At 39.9% G+C, this 12,551-nt stretch overlaps 1 protein-coding gene across 1 annotated transcript in view; it reads right to left on the minus strand.

Annotated features, from left to right (window-relative positions):
* Positions 1–10,661, minus strand: part of foxj3 (forkhead box J3) — a 107,386-nt gene extending 96,725 nt beyond the window's left edge. The window contains exon 1 of the mRNA XM_053653513.1: positions 10,442–10,661. The gene's annotated coding sequence lies outside the window, so the exon portion shown is untranslated. The remainder of the gene's footprint in view (positions 1–10,441) is intronic.
* Positions 10,662–12,551: the final 1,890 nt, after the last annotated feature.

The raw sequence follows: 12,551 nt of genomic DNA on the forward strand, positions 1-12,551 counted from the left end.
GCAGCTACAGATACAGCCCACTACTGTACAACCCCAACCTGTACCATTAAACAGAACCAAAGTTATGCTGTTTTGCAATGTTTAACACCTAGCTGATTCTAACAGTAATATTCACGCCATTTCTAAATTTAGTCTGCGTAAAGTTTAACTGATTAATCTGCGAGAACAATCAAGAATTCAGTGTCACATGCTTCATGTTCAGTTAATCATAAGCCTGAACTAAACTTCAGTGAAACCTTTAATCTCACCTGTCGAATTTCAGTAAAGGGTGGGATGCTTTTCAGCATGACGTGTTGCCAACTGCTGCGTGTCCTCATCAGAAAGATAAGAAAATCAGATGTTCTTGAATAAAACCTTTTACAACACTGTTGTATTAAAGAGCTATCGAACTCTCTATACGTCATGCAGCTCTTATAAGGATCAAGACAACAAGCGAGTGTAACAAATAAAACTTGTCCGTGTGGATGAACACATTAACGCTTCTGTTTAAACCTGCTCTGGAGAGTAAAGCTGCTTCGAGGCATGATTAATTGAATATTTGAATATTCAAACTGACATTGATGCTATTTATCTTTGTGACTCCATGGGTATTTGAGGGAAAGAAAATATTTTCTTCAAATTGTCATGACGCATTAAGCTGTGCCATGATTAATTTTTGTTTTAGAATGTGTCATGTAAGAGTGAGCTATAACAAGTAAAAAAAAATAATAATAAAAAAAATACCAAGGCATAAACTATTATGGTTTTGTTTCAGGCTCTGAATACTTCATTAGCATTCGTCATACACTCTGAACAGTATTACGGCACACCAAAGACAGATGGGAGGGGCATAACTGGGTGGGCAAACAGATCTGACTGGTTTATGGGGAAGGTTTGTTGTGTGTGTGAGGTTTTTTTTTGTTTTGTTTTTTTTAAGAGGAAACAGTTAAAAATAATTAACAAATGAAGACAAAGACCAACAACAACAAAAAAAAATTGTAACGCAATCTCCCTGAATTTAAGCCATTTAAATGCTTTTAAAGTGTAAAAGAAAATCAAAAGACTAGCTAAATAAACTACCTGGGAGTATTTCATATTCTATAATGCATAATCAAAACCTAGACCAGCAGTCGATAGTCACTGTATAAGCAACACACATACATATATACCAAATAAGCCTTCATATGTAAACACCAATAGAACTAGTGACAAGCCAACTCCAATTCCACAGCCAAGATCTGGACTTGTTTTCAAGGACCCAATGCTTTTCTTTTTTAAGGCTAGCTAACAACAACAACAACAACAAAAAAAAAAAAAAAAAAAAAGAAAATCTCAACCTTAGAGGCAAATATTTCTTTAGAGGAGTTCAGCAGCACAATAATTTAAAAGATGATCAATCCACGCACACGGATCCAACAGGATACAACTGCGGTACTTACTCATTTACTTGCAGCGGTTTCTGTAGATGACTCTCTAAGCATCCAGTTAGGACACAACTAGCACACGATTTCACAAAACAGCTTAAGTATCTAAGGGGGCTTTCACACTGGTAGTTCAGTCCAAAACAGAGCTCGGTGTGCCTGAAAAACTGGTCATGTGAACGCTGTCGTGCGGACCGGGAAGAGCACCGCAGTACTCGACTTGCAAGAGCTGGTCCGAGTTCGGTTGCACTGGAACCGAGTCATGATTCCCATGAACGCAACTCGTACTCGGGTCCGCACTTGTTCAGGAAATAAAGTAACCTGTACGTGTTTTAGCCTATGACGACATTAGTTTCCGCAACACACATAAAAAAAAATATATATTTTTTTAAATAGTCACATCGTGTTCTCCATGTGCATTTGTGACGAAGCAAGATGAACCAAATGCACCAGGGTTCAGAAGAATCAAGTGAGTCGCCACACAAAATCTCCACACTAGTTTAGTTGATTTAGTTAGTTGTTCTATTTTTACCAGATGTAATACTGACCAGAATAATCAGCGTGAGCATTTTTATTTAATTTAATATTTTATTTAATTTTTATTAATCCATTTTCCCAAATGGATTAGTGAGGCTGTAAAACTAGAAAATCAGTGGTAAATTTGAAAAAAAAAAGGTTCAATAGTAACACCTGGTCATGAAAAAACAGTTTGAGAAGCTCTGGTACAGTCCAAAATTGGAAGTCTTAAGTACACTGAGAGACTGATGGAGTTATGGCAACGTATCTCAGCATTAATAAAAAATGAAAGTATAGTGCTTCAGTGAATGTGTACTCCCTTCCCGAGGGGAGAACAGCGAAATTCTCTAAACCGATCCTGCATTCCAACATTCATCCATATCTGGTGAGGGGCTCTTTAAAAATTCATTAATTTACAGCAAAAATAGATTAAAGCACCCAGCTGAGCAAAACTAAAAATTTGGCTTCTGAATATTATTAATAATAAAAGCAGCCTGAAGGCCTGGGGGAATTCTCCTGAAGCTGGCTTGGTTTCGCTTATACCACCTTGAGAAAAACCTATGTTTAATCATTACAAAAACAATAAGTCAAAACGTCACTTATGACTAGGTGCAAAATGAAACGCAAGAGAGACTGTTCTGCTCCATGAACAGTTACTGCAGCTGCAGAAGCAGAGAACTGGAGTTACATTAAATACTCAGATTAAATGCACCGTCCCCGTCAGTGCAATTATCGCCTGCGATCTTTGACACAGAGGCTTGGATACACAGAGAGCTCACAATAGGACGGCAAACATGAATTAAATTGGAACTAGGAAACCCTTTCCAGGAGATGATAAGCTCATAGCTTATCTGCATTCCAGTGATGCACCTCATTGCTAATGAAGAGCAAGCTACTCCAGGCTCCCTCGTCCCAACAAAGGAAGCTACAACTTAATGGAGCAAACGTTCCGAACTGCACGGAAAAGTGGCACGCTGAGGACGGATTTAATCCGCATGCTGTAAAAGTCAAAATGGTAAGGTAACTGTCCAATCATACACCATGACTTGCCATGAGACTGGAAGACCATAACACCCCTACCCTGTAGAAAAAGATCACGTCTCTGACTGTCCCAGGCTCTAATAACAGCGGAACAACGCAGAAACCAGCCAGTTTAACAACTCCACAATATGTGCCGAGTATCTACTGCAGCTATATTATGATCTGATCTGTCAATTTTTCACTTTTCGTTAAAAACAAGCAAACCTTGCTCACATCTCTTATTTAAGCTGTTATTACTGATGTGCCACATATTAGGTACGCTGTATGCTCAGTTAGATTTTGTTGACAGAATGTATGGGGGTGTAGCCTACTGGTGAACGGACTTTAGAAAACCCATCTTTATGATGTCAAAGCTGGTTATTTATTTATTTTTTTTCAAGAATAGATTTTCTATCAAGATGATGTGTTTTAGATTGCCATGCTCAGGATCAGTGTTTTGTAACTAAATTGATTCCCCCCCCCACCCCTGTGTGTTAACCAGCAGCACAGGGATGCATCACTGTATGCCTGTCAATTATTGTATGTGTGGTACTCAGTGGACAGGAAAAGCAAACACAGTGAAGTCGGTGATGGACTAATGAGAAAAATAAAGGTAGCATTAACAAAATTACAAAATGTTTCATGAATTTTGACAATTGATGATGAAGAGAATTATAGCATACACGAAAAAAAATATTCAGGGGGAAAGAAAAGAAAAAAAAATACAACCACCAACTATTCTCTCTTATCTGCTGTGACGAATGACCACAGAGGCACTACGTAACCTCCCACGCTATGAGCCTACAAAAAGGAGAGGTGAGAAACAATGTCGGAATTGATTTTAAGATTAACCCAAAAGCCCACTTGCAGTAAAAAGAAACGAACAGATTTGTCCAGTGCCGGAAATATTTTATACAGGATATAACGCTACCAGACATACAAATAAATGAATGGAATGGATGAACAGACAGAATGAGTCTCTGAACTCACCAACAGCACATGTATTTATTCATCAGCATTGATCAAAATTGATTTTGGCCCCAACAAGTGGCTTATGAGACGCTAACAGCAGAAGAACAAAAGCAACCAAATATTTATTCTAAATAGCTGTTATTTTTGCTCAGGATTTAGATTATTGCAGCACAAACCTGCCATTAATACAGCTATTCAAAATCCAGAAGAACAGGCATGAACATTCAGGACAATGTAACTACCACACTCTATATCTGATACTGTAATGGATTAATACACATACATGGCATTCCTTACAATACTGCTGTCAATGAATGGCTGATGAGTGGAAACTGATCCAAAGTAAATAAAATAAAAAGAAATACATAAAAACTTATCCATTATGGCAAACAAAATTGTGATTCTCATTTAATCAAAAATCATGCAGCCCTAACAGCTGTCTGTAATGCTAGGCTATCTAACCATCTTTCCTCATTTCACTACATTTAACTAGCTAAACGTTAATATCGTAGCGGTAGCTAAGTGGTTAGGAGGTCAGACTACTGATAGAAAGATCATGAATTCAAAATCTCAGCACTGCCAAGCTGCCACTGCTGGGCCCCTGAGCAAGGCCCTTAACCCTCAACTGCTCAGGTGTATACATGAGAAATACAAGTCACTCTGGATCAGGGCATCTGACAAATGCTAGACATGTAAATATCAGATCATCACGCATTAGACACTGCTCTTATGAGGGCAGCCATGCTGCTAATGACAACAGTGGAAGTTCAAGATCAAGGAGCAAAAATGAAGGGAAAAAAAAAAAAAAAAAATATTTTGTTTGAGGAACTCTGTTGGAATTATTCCTAAATTAACGATGAACTAGTGAACGAATCAGAAAATGTCAAACAAATGCACTTAACACAATTTATCCAAGCCACAGAAAAGTTGTACGGAGGAATATCACTTTATCGCTTCAAAACCACACTCATGTGGAGAACTGATGGGTGACATTCAAGTGAACAGGGTTCTCAGCTTGTCTGAAGGCCATTTACCAACGGTGGTCTGATAAATCTCTCTCAGACAGCCATTCAAATAACTGCTTCAACACTGAAAGTTAAACTCCAGCTCAGGGAGACAGGACTGAAGAACCTGAAACTGCTGATTCACAAATGAGCAAGTAATATACTAACGGGAACGTCTGTCTGTCTGCACTGGTCATTACTTTAATGTCAGTGTTGTGCCCTCTAGACAACAGAACAGAGCTGGCTCATTTACATATATACTGTACACACACACACACACACACACACAGTGCCCTCCACTAATATTGGCACCCTTAATAAAAATGAGCAAAGAAGGCTGTGAAAAATTGTCTATTGTTTAACCTTTTGATATTTTGTTTAAAAAAAAAAAAAAAATCAATCACAAAAATACTCTGCCCTCATGAGATTCTGTATGGAGGAACGCTCTCAGATCCCTCGCCATGTATTCTCCAACCTCTTCAGGCATTATAGGAGAAGACTCAGAGCTGTTATCTTGGCAAAGGGAGGAACCACAAAGTATTGACAGAGGGTGCCAATAATTGTTGCACACCGATATTTAACAAAAGGGTTCTTTTTAAATAAATAGTTTGGATTAAAAAAATATTACACACACACACATAAATAAAATGTGACAGTATGCACTGCATTCAACGTAGTACCTACTGCTCAGCGTTGAATCCCGGACACACCACATCCGCCATGTTGGCATGGTCGTGTGACCGTCAACGTTATCATAAACACTAAAATCTTAAAAGGGACTACTAGATTAAAGCAACCACATTAACGGCAAAACGCACATCAGGAGAGTTAACTGAATTAGTAATGTGGGCGGGGTTAACAGGCTGAAGTAAATTCGTTAGCGTTAGCTTAGCCGTCATGATGGCGATCACAAAAAAGGTTTCAGATGCTGTGACAGCGGTGTTCTTGTTTAAACCTTCAACAAGTTAACAATTTATTTGGGTACTGTTAAACAAGTCCTATTTAACCAAGGTTTAATACTAAAAAAAGAGCTGACACGCGGTCTTCCGCCATTTTTTCCCCCCTGAGCTCGTCCACACCAGTCCCGTTGCATTATGGGATTTTTGACTCACGTAGTGTCCATCGGTTGCATACAGCAAAATCTCTCCTGAAGCAGTACGCCATCCGTGTACGTCTCGCCTACTGAGAACTCGGACATACTACCCCTCTGGTGTACCGCTGTTTCGCCTACTGTGTAGTACGCGGTTTCGGACGCAGAGAGAGAGAGAGAGAGAGAGAGAGAGAGAGAGAAAAAACACTTCTCACTTAATACAAATGTACGCAAACAGATGCCCAAGGGAGGACAAAGCTTAACATTCTCAATGTAGAAAAACCTCATTATTCAACTTATTTAATAAAACGTAAAGGGGTTAGGGAGATTTGCGTCGAAACCCTAGACAACACTGCACACTGAGTGTAACATCTGAAAAAGCTCATTAGGCACAATATGCACAGCTCGCCAAAAACACAATGACAAAGCATCAAGGGAAGAGGCAGTAGACAATCTAGCTATATGAAACCATCCCATCTGGTGTCTAGCCTATGGCATCGTTTAGTGAAGACGGAGTGGGAGGAATGCAAAATGCCAGCAGTTTCCTGGTGCGTTTAGGCTAAGAGGCAGGATACCCACTGTGAACCCTTAGGGCACAAAGGGAAATCAGACTGTACACGATGCTGCAACAAAGACTGTCTCACATCCCGACATTTAATGATTACCTTATGCCTCGCAGCTCCCACTCTGAACCATTTAACAGTATCGCTATAAACGAGAAGATGGACTTTAAGATACTCTAAGAGCACTTCGACTTGCTATAGGTGTCAATCATCTCAAACACCCGGGCATATATCAAAAACACCACTTTATTCCTGGAAATAACAGCAACAGTATAAATGCCCACTGGGACATATCTCAGTTAAGGATGCATGAATACCTTTCTGATTTTTGGACTTTTTGCTGCTCTTCAATGCCAATACCGAAAGGAGTAACCTCATTGAGAAACTTTACACCGTTCACACCATGTGTCCTAGCTGGTCGGAGCCAAGCACAGACGGGAACGGGGTCAAATGCGTCTCAAAGATGCAGTGTGTTAGCGCTGCTCAGTTATGGCAAAAATCAGAATCAGGATTATTAAACACAATTACTCATCGACTTTGAAAACATCATGCATTTACTGAACTTTTTTTTTTGGGGGGGGGTTGCATTTTTAACAATGGATTTCCTTCCAACTGAAAAAAAAATGTAAAACAAAAAAAAAAAATTTATATACACACATACACACACACACACTTAAATAACAAAAATAAAAATAAATTAGATCAAAATAAATAAGAGCAACTGTGTTATAGTGCACTACCACAACCAACCCAACTGAAGACTTAGTGCGCGCTCGCTCGCTCGTGCGCTCTCTCTCTCTCTCTCTCTCTCTCTCTCTCTCTCTCTCTCTCAGTGGACTGTGTTGCAGTGGAAGAAGTCGACAGAGCTTTATGTTTCTCTGTTTTTTGTGCGTTTATAGTTCAGTCATAAACCACTTTGTAATTGAATTTCAGATGATTAAACAAATTGGTGGTATTTCCGTGAGGTGCGGACACAACCGTGCAACAAATCTTGCAGGTTATTTCTTTTCCTTCCACGTCAGACTCCTTGAAACCAAACTGTTTCCAAACGGCTGAAATGGTTTTACCTTTCTTGTAGACCAAAGGCTCTCTTTCTGTCATCTTGGCTCGAGCTGAACTAAAAATGCCACAGCCTAGCAGGGAGTGAGTTTGGCCTTTTAAAAGACAGGTGTAAAGAAAAAAGAAAAAAAAAAAATGGCACGCGGTTCTTAAAAAAGACAAAATGAGAACGTTGCAAAATGGCATGCGGCACGATAATCGTTTTATCTCGATCATTTTGTTTTTCATAATCGCAGGGGGCCATAATCGAAATTGAACTTTCGATGAATCGCACAGCCCTACATTTGCACCACATTCGGAGGTGTCTGGGACACAAATAGCCACGTCACATTAGCAATCAATCAAATCCATAATCAGCGCGAGACTGTGTGGAAATCGCGCTGAATGGTAGAGCTCTACGCCACTAGGCTAATGGATAAACACAATGCTATAACAGCAGAGATGAAAGCAGCTGCTTTTCATAGTTTCATTCGTCTTCTCTTCATTTATAAGTTTCATTAGCAGACAGCACAATCCAAAAAAAAATTAAGATATCATTTGTGGGACATTTCTTCCTGAAAATAAATACTGCAGAACACCACACGATGAAAAAATTTTAAACAGCCAGTAAAGGTACGAGTTATGATACGCGAGATATTTGTGCCTACATTTTTAAAAAAAAATTTTTTTAAAGCAGAGAAAGACTGGCATAATAAATGTGTGTCTTTCTCCGAAGAAAATGATGTAGTCACTGGAGACACATTCATCTCATAATGCCAGGTGTGAACGGCTACGCATCTCAGCAGTCCACTTGAGATCCGATCACCCAGGACGCACGTTAAAGCCAGGTGTGGGCGGAGAAGGTGCGAACACCTCATACTCGTCTACTAACGCACCCTCATCCCAACAGAAGAAAGCCATTTATCTACACACTACCAGGCGTGTTCAGACAAGTAAACCTCGGTTCAATCGGTTTCCCTTTTTTTTTCCCCCGAGTGTTTACAACCTAATGACGGACAGGTCTGAAACGTTCAGTCTCGCACACACTCGTGACGGCTTCGCTATTCTGACTGAAGAACCAGCGCTCATCTCATCCTCATCCGATCAGAAACACGATCGCGAGTGCAGTAGTTCAGGTGCAATGGTCAATCATCAAACGATCAAACAGGGCATTTTAATCACAAGACCTTCTTTTAATCGATCATATCATGCCACAATTCATAGCCGTTTGTGTAGCATGCACGTTGCCATCTACGTCACCGTTAACTACAATTAAACATCTGTATCAGTACATCAGTACAAATAACAGCTACTTTTAACACACAACGCGAGCAATTCATTCGTAGATGCCGATTTAAATATTTGATACACTGAATAGTTTCTGCTTCAAATGGACAGTTCAGAAGTCCACTACACAAAGTGTGATCCACAGAGGTGTGTGGAAATCACATCCGACCATTATCAAACTTCATTATCGGTATCACTGGGTGGTCATTAGCCAGATGGGTCACTTGAAATGAATCGACTTCCTATAAGGTCCACTTGGAAAGATCTGGACTAACTCTAGTGTATATGAACATTTTTATTTATTTATTTATTTTTAAGACGAGCCTAACATTTAAGCTCAGTTGGACCCTTGTGATAAAATAAAACTGTCCTGAGGTGTTCATGGAGTTTATCTGACAGTTAAAGGGCTCGCTTCACTACACCATATCAGCACTGTGAGTATACTCAGTAGACGGGTTAGGGGAAATCCCATCACTGACAGATGGCGGGCATTTTACAGCAGATTATAACAAGATCGTGTCTACACACAGATCCAGTGAGCAACAGACCCGACAGGAACACGCAGGAGAAGTGATCAGACAGATGTGGAGAAACTCCTGTAACGCCACGCTGCAGATTCGTGCATTTTGAAGTAAATCTATTGAAAGTCAAGAGCAGCACAAACGCAGTACAAAAGCACTCAACAGATGTTTAACGGCCTGGCTCTGACAGACAACAATATTTTAAGAAGTACAAAAAAATATATATTTTTTTCTGTTCAAACTATTCAAGCGCCAAACCAGGTTCAGCACATTGGTGCCATTTCTGCCTGTCAAAGAGACTAAACACAACAAAGTGGCGTGGCGTGTCATGACACCACGCAGCTCTGCGCTTCATCTCAACTAGTACTGTCGGGGGAAAGGGGTTTTATTTCATCCCTAAAATGTTCTGCACTCCTGGTGAAGTTTATTTCGCAAGACTGTGTAGGTAATGCAGTTAGCGAGTTAGCCATGTGGCTAGGTTAGTACGCCATCAGTGAAGTGCAGTCACGCAACAGCTTCGTGACAGAGTACAGCGAAGAACGGTTCAAACGTTCCATCCAAAATAACCGCTGATACGGCCTTTAACCTTGTACCTGACGCTAGCAGTGCTGTACAACCGGATAGAACAGCAATTTCCTTCACAAAATGGCACACTGTCAGCCTTGACAGCTATCCGGACAAGTTTGGGGTAGGAACGAGTCAGCTCGCTTCACGTATGAAAGTTAGCTGAAGCTCGCCTGGACTTTAGCGTTAGCGCGCTAGTTCCCGAGTCGCCTGAGAGCTAGTTGACGTCTGGTTTGTTGCTAACTCGCTAGCTCCCAACCCAAGTTCTGCACAACTGTCTGGTTCGTACGGATGTCCCCGTCTGCCCTAATCCACATCATGACGCGTGTGAGAAAAGCAGGCCTGTGTGTGCTTAGTGAATCCCCACAGCCTCGCTGCAACACGCCCCCAAGTGAAAGTCGTCCATTTCACGGGCCTCACTTCAACTTGAACCCGCTGTAGCTAACATTAGCTAGCTCGCACTTACCCGGGGATTTCTGAGGCGGGTGTCCTGTTGAGCAAAGCAGTCCAGATTAGTCAAAGTTAACTGTCCCCGCCCCTTCCTTTTCGGTGAAAATCTTTTTAAAAAAAGCTTCCCTCTCTTCGTCAAAAAGTGACTGGGCTGTGTATCGCAGGTTGGAGACTAGCTGTCCCTCTGCCGGTTTGTCCGTGGCTCCCCTCCGCCTCTCCCGTGTCTTTCCCGTTCGTCTTTCTCTGGACAGATAACATCCGGGCACTTGCGCTTGCTCCGCTCTCAAAAATCTGGAACTACTTTTTCGGCTTCAGCCGCAGAACGGAGCAGTGTATCATGGCGCGAGGAAATTAGTTCCAAATTAGTTTACACTGCAAAATGACTTAAATAACACAACTGAAATGCATTATATGCATCAGGGTATAAACAGATTTTTTTTCCCATTTAACTTTTTTTTTACAGTGGTATTTATTTATTTTATTATTATTTATTTATTTTATTATTTTATTATTATTTTTTATTATTTTATTATTTTTTTATATACAGTGGTATTTATACAGTGGTATTTACTGTATTATATACTTCTTATGGTGATTAGCGTGTTTGACTGGTCACTCAGATTTACTAGGTTTAATCCAAACTGTAATATTCAGTGAGCTTTATTATCCTGTCAATCACAGCTCGGGAAGCTTCGGCAATAAAAAGCCCTATAACTCTAATAAATAGCCAGAATATTATTTTATACATTTGAATAATAAGTCTAATATGTGGATATTTCATAAAATAAATGAACACATATAATTGCCGTTTTATTTTCTTATACCAAATGGAATTCAGTTCATTTGTTATGATGTTTGCTGCTTATCACCTGAATTGAATTTATAAAGATACATGTGTACACTCAGTGGACATTTTATTTGCTATATATATATATACACACACACACACACACACACACACACACACACACACACACACACACACACTGACTGTAACCCATCAGCCCTCCACTCCTATCTCACAAGTCAATGAAAAAGGGCTTACCATAAGACCTGCTAACCTTTTTAATATCTCAATATTAGTTGGTCATGGTGCATAAATTCCTGCTTGTGCCCTAAGTATACAGTTTTTAAATACTTCGGCAATACTGCTGCACCTGATACACTCACAACAGTGCAACACATTCTGCATGCTGAACATCTGCTGGTGGTCCTATGGTGCTCACTGTACTTTAATAATGTATGGGGTGGATTGAGGCTGACAAACTGAGCTACAGCAGTCAGTAACCAGGGCTGGCAGGGTTACTTTAAAAATGTATTCCGTTACAGTTTACTAAATGACTTCAAATTTAAAAACAACAAAAAAAAAAATGACTGCATAAAGAACTGTAATCCGTTACGTAATCCAAGTATCACAGTACGAAAGTAATGTAATCTGATTATTTTTAGATTACTTCAAGTTTCACATATTCTGTTGATTTTATTTACATATGATCTAAAATACTTAGTGGCTCATGTGAGTCACAACTGGCAAGAGAGAACCAGAACTATAATCATGCAGCTGTCTATATTGTGTTGTGTCAAAAGCAGGGCTCCAGACAAAAATAAATCTATTAAAGAGCCATTGGATCTTACAAGAAAAAAAAAAAAAAAAAAAAACAGGCGGCAAATAATTTTTTAAAGCGCCACATAAGAATGAACTTGCATTTAAAAAAATTTCAAACACTTACTTTCAGTCATCCTGTCGTGTGTGTAGGTCTGGCCTCGTTTTACAGCGTCAGCATTTTCATCCAAGTTCACTTAAAATGGGAACTGAACGTCTTTTCCAACATATACAGTCACAAAGAATTGCTCTTCCCACAGAATCTGAGCCAGTGTCACTGACCATAATTATGTCTGCATCACTTGGCCATTGAATGTAGTTTGGCCTCCTCCACTTTTTTTTGCAGAAAGTCAGTGTGTGACACACGGTTCAGGATCAAACTCTTCAAGTGATGGGCCCTCTGTGCTGATCCTGATCAAGTCCCGAGCAGCCAAAATTGTTAGGACAAGAAATATCTCAATTAGATGCATTCTGCTCAGAGCACATGCTGTGACGTTGTCATACGTCCATTTTTTTCATTAGT

The sequence above is a fragment of the Ictalurus furcatus genome, chromosome 21 (assembly GCF_023375685.1).
Source record: "Ictalurus furcatus strain D&B chromosome 21, Billie_1.0, whole genome shotgun sequence".
NCBI lineage: Eukaryota > Metazoa > Chordata > Actinopteri > Siluriformes > Ictaluridae > Ictalurus > Ictalurus furcatus.